We start from the raw sequence: 15,445 nt of genomic DNA on the forward strand, positions 1-15,445 counted from the left end.
GCCTAGGAAAATCATTAAAACAGGGACTGTAAACTCTGTGGAGCAACAACCCTTTGTTTGTCTCTCTTGGAGTGGTGAGTAGCTGCTCAAGGATATAAATAAAAGTGATTCAAGGCCCTTTCATGGGTAGAAAAATGGTATGTCTCTACCAGGGCTTTGTAGAAGATATCAAAATCTCACTTCCCCAGGTAATATGGGTGACACAGGTGTGATACAGGTGGTGGGAGGGAAGATCAGAGAGAACCTTTGTGAGATGGATGAAATTCCAGTTGAAGCAAGATGATGCCTGGCTTTGAAATGTGTCATTTTGGTAAAATCACCTCTCAATGGAAGCACAAGATCCAAACACTGGTTACAATTTTCTTTAGCCTCTCTCAGACAGCAGAAGCATCTGGATGTTGAAACACTACATGTAGGTTTGGATAGCCTTTGTTCTTCATGCCATATTAGAGAAGTCAGTGAGGTGTAAGGGAAAGGCATGCAAATTGTATTTATCTTATGCATATCTCATCCACAGATCTACAGATCGTCTCCCCCCAACCTCAGAATTCAGAAGCTGACATTTTAGAAAAGACCCAATGCTGATCTAATCCAGTATCTTGACTCTGACAGTAGCCAGTGGCAAATACTTGAGATAGCTGCATTAAATCATGACTGCAGGTGAATTCGAAATAATCTTCTCTCTCAGAGTACCTATCCTGCACTGACATAGTTAAGGAATGACTTCAGCTCTGAATCAGAAGGTGTACTAGCCCTTTAAATGTATATTCTGTTATGATGTATAACTTACACCTGGATATCCTCCTTATTACTAGAAATACAGTTTTCTCAATCTGGTTAAGCATCTCCCTACAGCAGTGAGTGCCTCATGCCTTCATGACTGGTACCAGGAGATGGTGTTCCCTTCTATATTTTAATAGTTCCTCTGAAAGCCACAGTGCTTTTGTGTTCTGTGTTTGGAGAAACACCTTAGGATGTCTCTCAGCACTTCCTTTCTCACTTGATATGACTGCTTCCAAGGGCTCCTCCAGCTTGAAGAGCTTTGCCCTTAAGAGCATTCCTTCCAGCAGCAAAAGCTTATATGGATCTCAACAAACTGACCTGAGGAGAAACCCCCAAATAACGATTGAGATGCCATGGTCATGGCCCTGGAAGTGCCTTGCTTTCCTTGTGGCTGGAGGGAAGGTTGAGGTTCCCAGTGCCAAGTGTCTTGAGTCGGGGTGGAACAACGCATGTCCTTCATGAGTTTCTGCATCCACCCCTACCTGCACTCCATCTGCACATCTTCTGGTTCTTTTCTTGATTTAGTGGAAACACCCACTGAGAGCAATCACACTCCTGAGAGCAAAGACCTTCAAAATTGTTAGGGCTTGTGAACATACACTAAAACAGTTAGAGATTGCATTCAGTTTTGGTTTTAAAATGTTACAAGCCTCAGCAAGTAATACCAGCTGAGGTTTGCGTTCACAACCTTCTCGTGTCCTGAAATACAGCATGTGCCAGATCATGTCTTTCCCTTTCTGAGCTGCTGGGTGGAAGGAGAGCTGTCATGCTGTTCCCCATTAACACCACCACCAGTCTGCTCCTCACACCCAGCTTTCTCACAAAAATCCAGTGCCTTGCATGATGAATTTGTAAGACCTAAATTTCCCAGGAAGCATTTTCATTACTCATAAACAGCATTTTCCACTGGCCTATCTGTAACTCATTCTCTGAAAAGGTTTCACATGGATGCCAGTGTCTCCACAGGCTTGCTCCTGTCCTGAGCTTTTTTCCAGTAATCTATTACAAATAACATCATTTCACTTTCATGCAAGAAACTTCAGCCAAAACCTTAATCTGAACTCTGAGCACTGGTTCCCCCTCCCTTCCAGCATGTTGATTTTAATCTCCTGTATGGAAAATGCTGTTAAACCCATATGGACTGATTTGGCCATCAAGAGCACTGTTCCAGCCTTTATCCTACTGTGAAATGCTGCCAGAGGAGGAGAGTGGTGTTTTACTGTCATCCTGCCTGCAGCAACTGACAGCACTGGACAGGCAACAGTCTCATGGTTCATGTTTAACTTAATCTATGGCTGTCAAAATTGTTGGATATTATCAAAAGACAGGAAGAAGAGAAAGGAAAATCTTAACTCCATAGGGCTGTGGTCAACTGAGTGTTGAAACTGGCATAGTTGAAAAGAGGAAGTCAGTGAGGCAGCATATAAACAGGAATTAAGGAAAATGAGGATGAGTTGTAAGGTTAACCCAGGTCTACTGTGTGTCCTACAGTCCAGCCTGCAAGACAAAGCTCCTCACAACATTAGAAGAGCACCAGATGAGCCCAGGCCTGGGGCTAAGGGACCAGAGAAGGTTGAGCTCTGCTCTTCTGTCCTAGTGCAAATGATGCCATGGGCAGGGATGTGATCTGTGTTTCTGACTCTTCCTCTCTTTGTAGCTAGTATGAGACTTATGGAAGATGAATGCATTCTGAGGAAGAACCACTTCTGTCTAGCAGAGGGCACCTCTTGCATACCTTAAGTTTACAAGCAAGGTCTGTAGGGTGAAATACTTTGAGACAAGGGCCATATAAAGCCACATATGTGTGGCTATATATCATCTTCTGCACCACATATGGACTTCAGCATGTTGTGCTTGGTTTCATACCTGTACCCACCCTCAAAAGGTGCTTCCTCATGGCTTTTTGTGCTTTAGCAAAACGTCTGGGCAAATGGTGAGCAATGATTTCCTTCAATTGTTGCTGCCATCCTCCACCACCCTCAAAATTATTCATTCTAAAGGAAATTTATAAAAGCTTTTGTTTGAGAATTCCCTCCCTCTAATTGAGTGCATTGTACAGAGATCAAAGCACTGTTTTTAGTGGGTCTTTAGTAGGCAGGAGTTTTTCTGAACAGACTCCAAGCTTTTGGTGCAGAATGGGTCAAAATGACCTTTGCTTTCCCCCTCCTTCCACATTCATACATCACTGGACTAGATTTAATTTCTAGATCAATTATTCTTACAGACTTAAAGTTTTCATACAGTGTGGAAGAATAAAAAGTGCTCCTAAATTGCACACATTTTAATCTTAAGAGTGTTGCTCTAGGAGGTAATATCCCTCTCAAAGGCTTTTTAATGGATACATTTCACTTCTACCAGCTTTCCACTTATGGGACCAAAGTGGAGGGAAGTGGATCGAAGACTGAACCCCCGGCAAGCTGCCATCAAAGAGATCCAGATTTCATGTGTGGGTGAGTTTCCTTATGCAGTACTCTCATAATTGGGCAAAGCAAATAATAGCTCATTTTTTACCCCTGAACACAGAACTCAAATGTCGAACTTCATCGCAAACATTCATCACAATGAGGAGCATTGACTGTTAAAGAACTAAAGAAAAATAAACAAGCAAAATTTATACATCACCTCTAGGGAAAACCTCCTCCCACACATGAGTGTCAGATACTAGTCTTGGCTTGACTGTTGCCTGAAATGCTAAATCACTAAAATGGGGAAGGAGATGGAACCATACCATGGCTGGTTTCAAAGCTGTGTGTAACTAATGACCTTTGGAAGAAGCCATTTGTCACCTGCAGGAAGTCCTGCATTTAGAAGGGCCAATGGGTTATCAGAGGAAAACAGTGGTGGGATGGCTCTAGAGAGAAGTGCTTAATGAAAAAGGGCAAAAAAGAAGAGCAGAGGAATATAATGTGAGGATTTACTCATAAACAGGCACATTTCATTGCTGCCAAATCAGCAATCTTACTAATGAGGGTTTAAAGAGTCTCTTGCCAACTAAGTAATATTACAGTGTGTGAAAAAGCTCAGGTTTTCTAAATGCTTGCCTCTAAATCTCTAGCCAAACCCCACTGAATGCGTTCTCATTTAATACTCAGTAAACTGTTTTATTTCAGTGTAACATAATGCATTCAGTGTTTCTATTACACTGAAACGCAATTTGTATCATTAAATCCTGAAAATACCACCACTTTGCAGGTTTATTCAAGCTGCTGAATACATCATAGTGCCTACTACTGCTATATTGGGGAGTATTTTGAAGAGGGACAGTAGTCCGAAACAGTACTTGTGTTACAGCAGTTTCCTAGTCTCAGACATTTTTTCCCCCTAATTTTCAAAGTCTGTAACAATCCATCTGGAATTTTACATCCATGATCTTCTGGAAGAACAGGCTTTTCTTTCTGGAAAGTTTGAAGTAAAAATGGACAAAGCGTCTTTGAGACCTGGAGGTTCAACAAATGAGGTGTTTTCATGCTTGGAAAAGTTGCCCAGTTTGTGTTTATTTTGGCTCATCTGATCGCACATGGCTACAGCTACGGACAACTGAGGAGGATCAATGCATTTCACCAGCTCTTAGTAATGTTGTTTAGAGACAAGGAGTGGAGCTTTGGCCCAAGAGATGCAATTAAAAAAATGGGCCAACATGCTTGAGTTTAAAGCTGAAAATCTTAATGTGAAAGATCACCGAGTGCAAGAAGCAGCTAAATTACGTTCACCTAAATGGACAAGGTTCCTCATATGGCACTCTGAGGTGATTTGAAAAGGAGTTGGATTGTCAACCTCAGACACAACACACTGTTCACTTGGACCTTTCACCCTTGCAGAGATGTCTTCCAAATCTGTAGGAGATGTCCTGCTGGGCTGCAGCTCTTAGTGCCATCTCCTATTTCCAGCAGTGTAGTTAATGTTCTGGCTCCACTGCAGATCCTCAGCTATGCCCACAACCCACCTACAACCCAAGGAAACCCCATATTTTCCTTGACTTTATACCTATTTTCTTCACTTCATGACTCATTTGAATCAAATAACTTTTGACTTTTTTAGCAATTGGAAGTCCATTTTCCCCCAGCCATACATTTGTGACTATTCTGGCATTACGTGTTTGCAAAGATGCAATGAGGCTGAGGAAGTCTCTGAAGCACAAGTTGTTGAATCTTTCTTAGGCATCTGCTACAGGCCAAGGCTCGGAAACAGGATAATGTGTTACCAGGGTTTTTATACAGCCACAGTGTTCCTGTGCTCTTATAATACATCATTTATGCTATACTATAATAGCTGTAAATCTGTGTGAGTGATGACGCTGTATTATTTTCAGGAAAAGGATGTTTCTTCTTTTAGGTGGAGCACTGATCTTTGTGTGTTTATAAGCTATTCTTTCTGTCTTATCCACAAGGGAAGTGAATTTGGGACTGTCGACGCAACAAAAGGTGTGACTTCAGTCATAATAGCTCAGTCTAGTCAGGCTGTTAACAACAGCACTGACAATATGGTGATGCTGGGTTTAGCAATGACCCTGTGAGTAAATAGCAGAGTCTCAGGAGAGTTCATATGCTGTCACCAAAGCTTTCACTATGGGGTCTTTGCTGCTACTACAGTTTACTCCAAACATGTACCATCTGGTCCGATTTTCTGCTGGAAAGCTAAGCCTGGCTGTACAGACTCCTGCTTTCCCAAGTGTGATAGCCAGTGTGAGCATCTCAATGGTTGAAGCTGTTCTACACTTCTTTACACAGCTTGGTTTCTGGAGGGCAACCTTAACTCATCCTACAGACATTGGAAAGATGAGGGCCCTGCTAAAACGCCATGGCTTCAGTTCCACAAGACTTCAACAGGAAGTTTGAAAAGCCCTATGCTCTTTGCAATGACAAGATGCTTTGGAGGAGTCACAGGAAGCTGAACCAACCCCTCACCCTTCCTTGCCTCACTCTGCCAGTAGAGGTTTAGACAAAAGTTTGCTGTGCCGTATTGCCCAAACTATTAAAGACTAGCATGAAACTACACATGGCAAGCAACCCCTCTAGCCAACGACACATGTAACCATCCAAGAATTAATGATAGGAAAATTAAACGGATATTCTTCTTTTCCAATGAAAGCTACATGCATGCAGCCACAATAATAATGATTGTCTCACCTTGGCCAATTTCCTTCAATAAAAATCATGCAAAATGCCTCCTAGGAAGAGTTCAGGGACAGAAGACTTTGGAAATTGACTAGGATAAATCATAAACACAACAGCCTTCCCTCTAAATTAAAAGCCAAGCTAATGGAGAGGTAGAGGTCCCAAATGTGACACTCAATGATTACAAGCTCACCTGTGTTTAGTTGTACGCACATAAGTGCCAGTGAAATAGTAAAGCGTTTGTGAGAAGGAAAAAAATCACTTCAGCTCCTGGATGGGAGCACACAAGGGGGAGAAGCTGCACAGTCAAGGCTTGTGTCACTTGATCTGCAGCCTTCTAGGCAATGTAACTATTCTTTTCGATTTACCGCGTATGCCTGGATAAAGAAGCTGTTTCTCTACAGGGCAAGGGTACTCTCTGTCTCTGGAAAGTCTCAGTCACTTGGAAACAGAAGTGGCAAATGCTGGCAGTGTTAGCATAGTCACTTTTCCATCACCCATACTGAAAGTTGTTTTCTGTCTCCAATCTCTCTGACATGAATGGTCTGATTCTGACAAAAAAATGTGTGTACACAAAGGAAACCACTGAATGCAATAGCAAGGAAATCTGTTTAATGTGCTCATTGGGTGCTGTCTTAACCTGGGTGTTTTCAGGGTTCACAGCACTCCATAACTGAAAAATTATAGATAAAGATTTGCAGAATCCTGAGATCATCTTAAGAGATCATGAGATGATTGAGGAATTAGCAACAGATTTACTAATTTGAATTCTAAAGATGAAAGCATTGCGGCTTATATTCTCACCCTCTTCTTTGCAACAGCTGCTTGTATTTTTGTTTTCATTAAAAGGTGCATTCTTGTGTAGTTGCCCATAGGAAAACAGTCATAAAAAATTCATAGAGGAGAGGGATTTTTGTTTAGCCAGACACTTTCCCAGGTACGTGCAGACAAAAATGTCATGGTCTTACTACAGGTCTTTCAATGTTCTGTGTTTTAGCTAAAGGCCCACCGGCTGTTGCAAAGAGGGTGAAAATAAAGAGATGTGTATGAAAATTAATCTTTCAGTTAAAAATAAATAAATAAGAAGCTTTTAGGCATCAACAATACAGAGAAATACTCATGTATGTGAGGCTGATGCTCAGATGGTGATTCAGATCTTAAAGGTATGACTTTTACAGTGAGATGTCTACATTTCCAAGCAAATCTCTTGGATATAAAGGCTCATCTCTTAACTATGGGGTTGGGATGTAAGAGATACTCCAAAAATGCTCAGTTGATCTGGGGAAAATGTAGCCTGGAGTTAAGTGTGAAGGCAGGACACAGTTTGTACATGTGCCTCTGTTACAGGACAGAGTGTAAACACAGACCTGTCTGTGCATATTAATAAAAACCCTGTTTATGAACAGCAGCAAGTTCTGGGAACACTGAAAAATGAGTCCATTCCTGGTTGCTCACACCACTGTGATGATGTGATGCAATGATGCTCCCAGCTTGCAAACCTGGGATGCAATGGCTGCAATTGAGAAATGCACAACCTGGATTCATCTCAAGCAGTGGTGGAGTCTGAATCTTAAAGCTGCCATGTAAACAGCAGCACATGGAGTGAGTTTCCAGCCATACTGAGACTGCAGCAAACTCCTCTTTCTACAAAAGGGATGGTCCCCAGGCCCAAAAGATCGGATTCAATCCCGAATAAAGTAGCCTGTGTTCAAAGTGGTCCTCCCAAGTAAAATGTTGTGCTGTTCATTGTGTCACTCTCAGACCCATCCTGCTCTTGGAAGAGAACTAATGTTGCACACTTCTGGCCTTGCTGTTTGGCAGGTTATTGTAGGAAACCAACTTCTGGTGCTTTTAGAATATCCAGACACCAAAATGAAAATCACCACACATACACACCCCACATCTGAGCCCTGAGCCCAGGTCAAAGAAAAGTTCACATAAGTTGCAATGATAAACCAAGGGCTAGCACAACATCTTTGTACATAAAAGCTGAGATTTCATGATGTATATCAAACACCCACAATGCGCACTTCATGATCTCTGAAATCTGTTTCCTTTTACAACTCATATGAGTCACTAACCAGGTTTAAACATTCATGCTTTCACTTCGTCCACCATAAGTACCTGTTCCTTGAGTTACAGTGCAGGTAGCATCTGTCCCCAGTGTCCCTGCCATCACGGAATGGCACAAGCCTATATGCTCACATGATTACTTGAAGAATGGAATATCATACCAAACATTGTGATTCAGGATATGTTTTCCTGGGTCACTGAGCAAGCTGTGGACAGCTGCAGCAATGCCTCTGCACAAAGGAAACAGAAGCCACCTCATCTACAAACAGAAGATGAAGAATTAGCTCTTCTGCAACAATCGCAGAGATTCACCAATCTATGTGCAGCATGAAGATGGGTATGTATCTCAACACTAAAAGTCTAGCACCAGGCTCCTGAGTCACCAAATTCAGCTCGTGCTTTCTGAAGGCTGTGGGACAGAGTGGATGAGCCTGGTTACAGAGGGACAGACCTTTGCTGAGCTCTGCCCACAAGGACCTCAAGCAAACTATCTGTTAACCTAGGTGTCAAATGAGTGAGTGATGGGCAGCTCCTCCATAGGGCAGAGGCATGAGGTCATGGTTCTTAATGTGGCTACAAACAGTACATCAATATTCATTCCAGGCTGCAAGAGCGCTGGGACTTGCACTGTCTTTGAGCACATTCCTCCCAACTACAGAGTGGCTATGAAGCCTCTTCACAATCAAGCTGGAGCTTCCCTGCACAGCCTCAGGCCCGCCAGCAGCAAGGCCAGATCCTGCTACTGACGAGGAATGGAGTCAACATCCCTGGGATGGAGCAGCCTGGATCCCTTTTCCCAGCTTTTCATTTGGGATGGTTTTGTTTATCCAGCTCACACATTTGCATTTGCTGTTTTGCCATTTCATCTCATAAGAGCTTGCTAAGCAATTCTTCATGGCTGCAAGCATTGGCAGGGTGCAGCCTTCCACCAGAGTTAGTGGAACTTTTCTCTGGCTCTACAGAATGAGTCACTCCAGCACTCCCCCCCTCTTTTCTTTCTCCCTGTGCACAGAGATGTTTGTGAGACACAAAAGGATAAAAGTCCTGTGAACTCCTGGGTGAGTGCTGACATTTCTTGCCATGCAACTGATAGGACTGAGCTTATAAAAATGAAACTCCCTAATAAAGAGCTCGGGGGATTGCAAACGCAAGAAGTCTTCTGGAAATCACCTCCCAAAAGCATTGTGTATTCATTTGAAAACGCCTTGCTTCCATCCATAGTTTGTGCTGAGGGTTAATCAGCCTTGCTGTTTTAATTGTTTTTTACATGCTTTATTTCCCTTGTGAGTTTGTTTGCCCTTAACTTCCAGGCTGAGCTTCTTCTTACTGGTTCTTGTGTTACTCTCTGGCTGAACATGAAAGCCCTTGTAGTGCCCAGTATCTCTGGAATGTACTTAGACACTTCATCAAGGCAACTTGTGTTCAGTCTCCCTTTTACTGTCCTATTTATCAGGGGACAGGAGGGAAATCAGGAACAGTGACCACCCCAGGAAAATCACAGGTAGCTGGGGCTATGTCCAGCTAAGGAGGGATTACAGTGTTCATTTGTGGCTTTTTGTCTGCAAGACAAGAGTTCCCAGTGGCCATTCTGCTGGGGGCTTCTTTCTTCACTGACTCCCTCAGGAATCCATTCCTGCCCCAGAGATCATGTAGGTGATGCTATGAGGAAATGAAGTGACATGATGACATAGCCACTCAGTGACAGAGGGAGGACAGTGAGTCCAGCGCAGGAACCAGAGCACTGTACTAGGAACTGATGTTTCTTTGTTTTCATTACTTCATTCCCCTTTACACAGCCAACCACCCATTTTCCTTCACATTGGTACTTTTAGCCTCAAGGCTGTTGTTTTCAGTTTCTTGTCCTTTCTTTCTGATTTGGAGACTGTAATATCCTGGGAGAAGGATCATTCTTACTACATCTACATGGCAACGTGGCAAAGTTGTGTTCCCAGGGTGAGATGGGCTACTTGTTGTGGACATGGGCCTCAAGCCCTTCTCCAGTGCCTGAGTCTGCTCTTTTCATGAGAGCCCTTCTTTTCACATGAGTCTGCTTCCCAACTTGTCCAGCAACTATCTGTTGAAGTAAAGGTCCGTGCCTCAGTTTTCTCAACCAGCAAAGAGCATTTCAATGTTTATCAGTGTTATTCATGGAGGTACACACTCTCCTTATGGGAGTAGGACTAGAGGTGTGGTGAAAAAGTGCTCTGAATGGTGGTGTTCAGATATGGAATTGCTCTGGTTGCCAGCAATCCCTCTTTCTCAGCTCTTGCCTATGAACTAATTGGTTCCTTAGATTTTATAAGGAAAGTAACAGCCCTCTCCTGTAGCAAAACAGGGATTTTTAGCAGCAAATGAAGAAAGTTCCCATTTTGCAGCTTATTAACAACTGAATCTCACACCCTTTCACTCTCAAATGGACCTAAGATTTCTTCCCTTAATTTTTCCCGCCTCAAAATCTAGGTTGGTTTGTTGAAATAAGAAGTAAACATAATGACTTTAATGGGATGAGCTTGCGGGGCTGTTGGCTGACTGAGGCCACCCAGCTAGAGTTCAGTGTGAGACAGTCTGCACCTTATAAGGCTAAGAGATGAAGGCATTTACAACAAAAAATAAAGGATCTGAACATGTTATTTAAATCATGGTGCAGGCAACTTTTATTTAATTCCATTTTTTTCCCTTCTGGTTCATGACAAAACCTGAAACATGCAAGTGAATATAACATCTAACATTTGTTAAACCCAGACTGAAGGCCAGCCAGATAGGACTGAAAACAAACTGTGAATATTTTAAATGGAGTGAGATATACACGATGGAGTAAATAAAGGGCACATACCACATAAGAAATATTGGACAAAGTTCAAATGCTATTCATCTTGGAGAAAGGCTTTAGGGCAGAACAGTGCAGCGTAGAAATGCTCGCATGTGCATTAGGATCCATTATAGTCTGCCAGCTTTTTGGGGGCAAGGGGAGTCAAATCATTACAAAGAACAAGAGAAAAAAAAAATGACATCCCAGGTATTGCATGCTATTAGGTAATCACAACTCTGAAGACCTAGGAAAAGAGAATAGGGGTTGTATTAGGCAATAGATGGAAATGATCCAACATGTCAAGAGTTCAATGCTACTTCTAGGTCTTAAGTGCTAATAAAATAAGCTCCTAAACAGCAGAAGGCACATGTCCAGCCCTGAATGCTTTCCAGTTCCTCAGCAGCTATTATTTTTTTCTGTTTGATAGAGTATTTTTAACTCTACTTCCCCAAGCCCAGAGACAGTCACAAATTTTGCTTGTTTTGCCTTTCTTTGGGTGCTTTTTTTAGTTGGGGCCACTTTGGAAACTGAAACTATTGAACTGAAATTCCTGCTGTGCATAATGCCCCTTTTCCAATGTTTAAAAACATCTCAGTCTACTTGTGGATTAGGTGCGAATCCCAGCTGTGTAAAAAGACAACGTGCACAGCACACACAAGATGGGAAAAAATCGATATAATATACCCATAAATCAGGAGTTTGCTCTGTTCAAGCAATTGGCCCAATTCTATGACTGGACAGAAGCTGCTCACCAATAAAAAGAAAAGGAAAACTCTAAGAAGAAAATTAGTTTTTTTGGAGATGTTTGGACTGGGCTTCGGTGCTGTCAAATACAAGTGGTTGCCCAGCACCCTGGTACCACTGATGGAAAGTTTGAAGCTCTCAGTAGTATTGAAACAAGCTGTCTAAGGAAGTCTGAAAGGACATTTATTCCTGTGAGAGCTGGACACATAACTTGCAGGCCAGCAGGAGAGTTAACAAAACCCTACCCATGATCTCCTGCTCCTGAGCCATCCTCGCATCCCCTTCCCCAAAACCTGGTGCATCAGTCTTCTCCCTCAGCCAAAAGCTGACAGCTCTTGGCAGCCTGGCTCTGCGTGGCTGTTGGTTTTAATCACATCATTGCTTCATTTCTGTTTTCACTTCATGCTCATGTGTCTGTTGCCCATGAACTCTGCATTTTAATAGCACGTCAGAAGAGCTGTTTAGATGCACTTTGGTGTATGAGCAGGGAACCCCCATTTGTCATCTCCCACAATATTGGGCATCTCAGGCCTGTTTGGCTATCTCCACAGGACCTGTTTGCAAGGGTAGAAGGCGACAATATTTCTCCAAAGACTCTTCTCTCCATCAAATGACAAGGGTCTTTGTGCTACCTCATGGGAGTCCCTCTCACCCCACACTGCCCTTGGAATAAAAAAGCAGAGAAGCACTGTTTAAATATGCATCTAAAACTCTGCTGCACAATAGATTAACTGCCATCAGCTTTCTATTTAGTGCAAGGGAAAAACAGTAGAGATTTTTAATTGATAATTCAGAAAGACACTCCATTGAATGGTGTTAATAATTACATCTGCCTATTATGAGCTCTTCATCTACGCAGGGGTAATAGAGCCTTGTCCCTCAGGGACTGGAGCCCAGCTGAGAAGGCGGGACACCAAGCAAAGGAGTTGTAATTTGTATTTTGTCAACAAAAGCTGCTTAATCCTCCAGAAAGGCATCCTTCAGAGAGGCAAGCCTTTGTCCCAGGGTTTTCAGAGTGGAGGGGGAGGATGGAGAGGGAGGGAGAGAGGGAGAAAAGGGAATTACTGGCCACATGTAATTTATGGTTGAAAAGGTTCATTTATAGCTATCCCACTGTTGTATGCTTAGCCTGAGACCCTACTAGCTTCTCATTCTCTCATCAAGTTTGCCTTTTGTGGCTATACGAATGGTAATGATTTGAGGAGAGGTTGGTCATGGCTGTTAAGAGTCATCTAGCTTGATCAGAACTGAAGTCTCAGATTGATATTCATGTTTAAATACATTTCACCAGCATGAAATTTGGGGTCCCTGCAATAATCAGGTAGGAGCAGGCAGTCATGATGCAGTACTTGTGCATGTATGTATTTATTAGCCACGTTTCAGTTTGTTTTCTGTAGGTTTCAGATGACACAAAGGATCTTTAACATCTGGTAGAAATTATTAAATGTACATGAGGAATAAATAAAATAATAAAAAGATCAAAACTGGAGCTCAAGCCCTCCGAGCTCTGATGATCAGAAGGTAATGCCTGGTTTTGCTTTCAGGTCAGATCCAAACCAGAAGACATCTATTTCTTGTACTGTAGTTTGGGTACAGTGAGAAACTCAACAACTGAAGCAAGAAGTCCTATAACAGCAGCAGCTACATGACATTTATGCCATGCAAGGTTGGCACCTCATGGAAACAGACTCCAAAGTAGCATTACCCTGTTTCTCCATTTGAGTTCCAGTCTGCACAGCCTACAAAGGTTCTTAGCCCAGAAATAAGACAGAACAGTTGTACACCTTCACAGCAGGTATATCAGTGAGTTGACCACAGGCTAATAACAGAGTTGGATCTAACTGCAGCTCTGTCTGCTCACCCTAACCTTTCCAAGGTGAGATTACCCACACCTGGGCTCATGCCTCCGACCAGTGAAGTGAGGATCCTCCATCTCAGGTGTAAAAATAACTCATAAGTGATTAACAGGGAGTGATCTGAAAAAAAAACCTGGGCTGAAGCCAATGAAACTTCTGCCATCCTCAACATAAAGTCATGAGCTACATTGCCACAGCACCACTTCAGAAAGGCTGTTTAGATGCACTTTGGTATGTGTGGATCATCATCTATCCACCCATAAGTGCCTAGCCAGGCTGGTGCGAATAATATGTCCTTTTTTGCAATGAGCTGCTCCTGGCTTCAGGTCAGGGAAATGGCTAGGGGATAAAGGCTAGAAGAGGAAGATCCTTCTCCTTCAGTACAGGACAAAAACGTGCTGGGAGAAAGGGAGGTCCATACAGCCATGCGGCAGTAATGAAAGTAACATACAAGAGGATTTGATTGCAAAGCACAGCTTGGCCAGCAAAGTGTTTACTCTCTCCCATTCTCAAGAGGAAGGCAACCTGTTCTCCAAGATTTCAGAACAGGATGCAAGGAGCTGTAGCTTGATTGTTCAGGTATCTTGTTCCTTTAAGTGTGATGCTAAACTGCACATCTAAACACACCCAGATATGGTTTTCTTTCCCTCCAGCTTTCTCCTTTCTTCCCTCTTCTTCCCTCTTATCCTACCCATCTTGTCTCCACCTTTCTAACTGAAATCATACACCCTGTCTCATTTCTAGACTGTGGCCTTCTTTTTACTTCAGAAGCTAATTGTCATAGAAACTAAGCAATATGAAGTCACAAGCCTAAGTTCAAGAGTCATTTGAGGGTTTCCATTCTCTAAAAGAATTTCATTTTAAAGGATGAACAAAAGCAGCAAGGGCATTTCTGGGACAAAAAGAAAAGACACTTTGCAAACTAAATCAATAAGTGTTCCTGTAACAGCCTGATCATTAGTTGATTCGTATGGCATTTCATCAGTGCACCCGTTCAACAGGAAACTCACTAATCAGGCAGTCATTCTCCTCTGTGTAGTACATAGCATGGATGATTTCTTCACTCAAAGGCATTGTTTGGGAGTTCAATGGGACTAAGCAACTGCCATGCCGTTCTTATTGCACCACCTTCACTGAACACCCCCCCCCCAAACCAGCAGTGAGGTTTCACCTAGCTTGCAGACCTGCAACGGCATTGCTTCTTTACATCCTGGTAGCTACCCATTTTGTAAGCATGTTAGAGTGCTTTTTCATCTCATTTTTTAGCAAAATAGAGAGTTTAAGGCCGTCACCACATCTCTATATTCTGTGTAGTTTTTTCCCAAGCTTCACTGCAGATCTGAGTTTCATAAATGCAAACACGACAAATAACAGTATGTGCAATGGACTGGGCAAAAATCATCTCTAGAGTGAAACCATTGAAGACAAATACTAATGTGAAATCATGAGCCAGGTATTGAATTTGTCTCTTCCACATTACCCCTGCTAATATATGCAGTAAATGTCTCTGAGTAAACGAATTTCAGCAAATGTTTCTTAGCAATGGGTTGTCATGCACTTGTAACTGTGTGTTTTAACACAGCAGCTTCCTTGCCCATGTCTCCCTAAGCATCTTTGGTCTTGCATTTGAACCATTAGGGCTAGGCTACTAATTATCCGGTTATTAATCTTGGGTCTGAGTAATTTCTCCATGGCATTACCAGAGTTAACAACTGAATCATAGGAAAGGAAAGAGAACATGGTGCATCATGTAAGCAGGGTGGATGCTCGCAACACTTTTGGGTTGCTGAAGTACATATGGTATTGGCTTATGTTACAGCACTGACTGATATTGATTCATGCTTGTGTTGATACGCTGCCATCCTAGTAGCAGGAGTTAGTTGTCTATTTAGAGGCGTCATGCTCTGTTTAGTCCCTTTGGTCATTTGGTAACTGTTTGCATTACCTTTCTTTGCCTTTATTATTACTGAAGGGGGACCAGTATGTTCTTAATTGTAAAAAAGAGTTGGGCACGTACCTGAGAAACCAGAAAAACAGGATAGGAACAACGTCTGCAGAGGAACTGC

General features: G+C 42.5%; 1 long non-coding RNA gene across 1 annotated transcript in view; it reads left to right on the forward strand.

Annotated features, from left to right (window-relative positions):
- Nucleotides 1-15,445, forward strand: part of LOC117436541 (uncharacterized) — a 61,546-nt gene that overhangs the window by 25,758 nt on the left and 20,343 nt on the right. Inside the window, exon 2 of the long non-coding RNA XR_004549877.1 lies at nt 3,142-3,233. This is a non-coding gene — a long non-coding RNA (uncharacterized lncRNA). The remainder of the gene's footprint in view (nt 1-3,141; nt 3,234-15,445) is intronic.

Source organism: Melopsittacus undulatus, chromosome 7 (genome assembly GCF_012275295.1).
Source record: "Melopsittacus undulatus isolate bMelUnd1 chromosome 7, bMelUnd1.mat.Z, whole genome shotgun sequence".
NCBI lineage: Eukaryota > Metazoa > Chordata > Aves > Psittaciformes > Psittaculidae > Melopsittacus > Melopsittacus undulatus.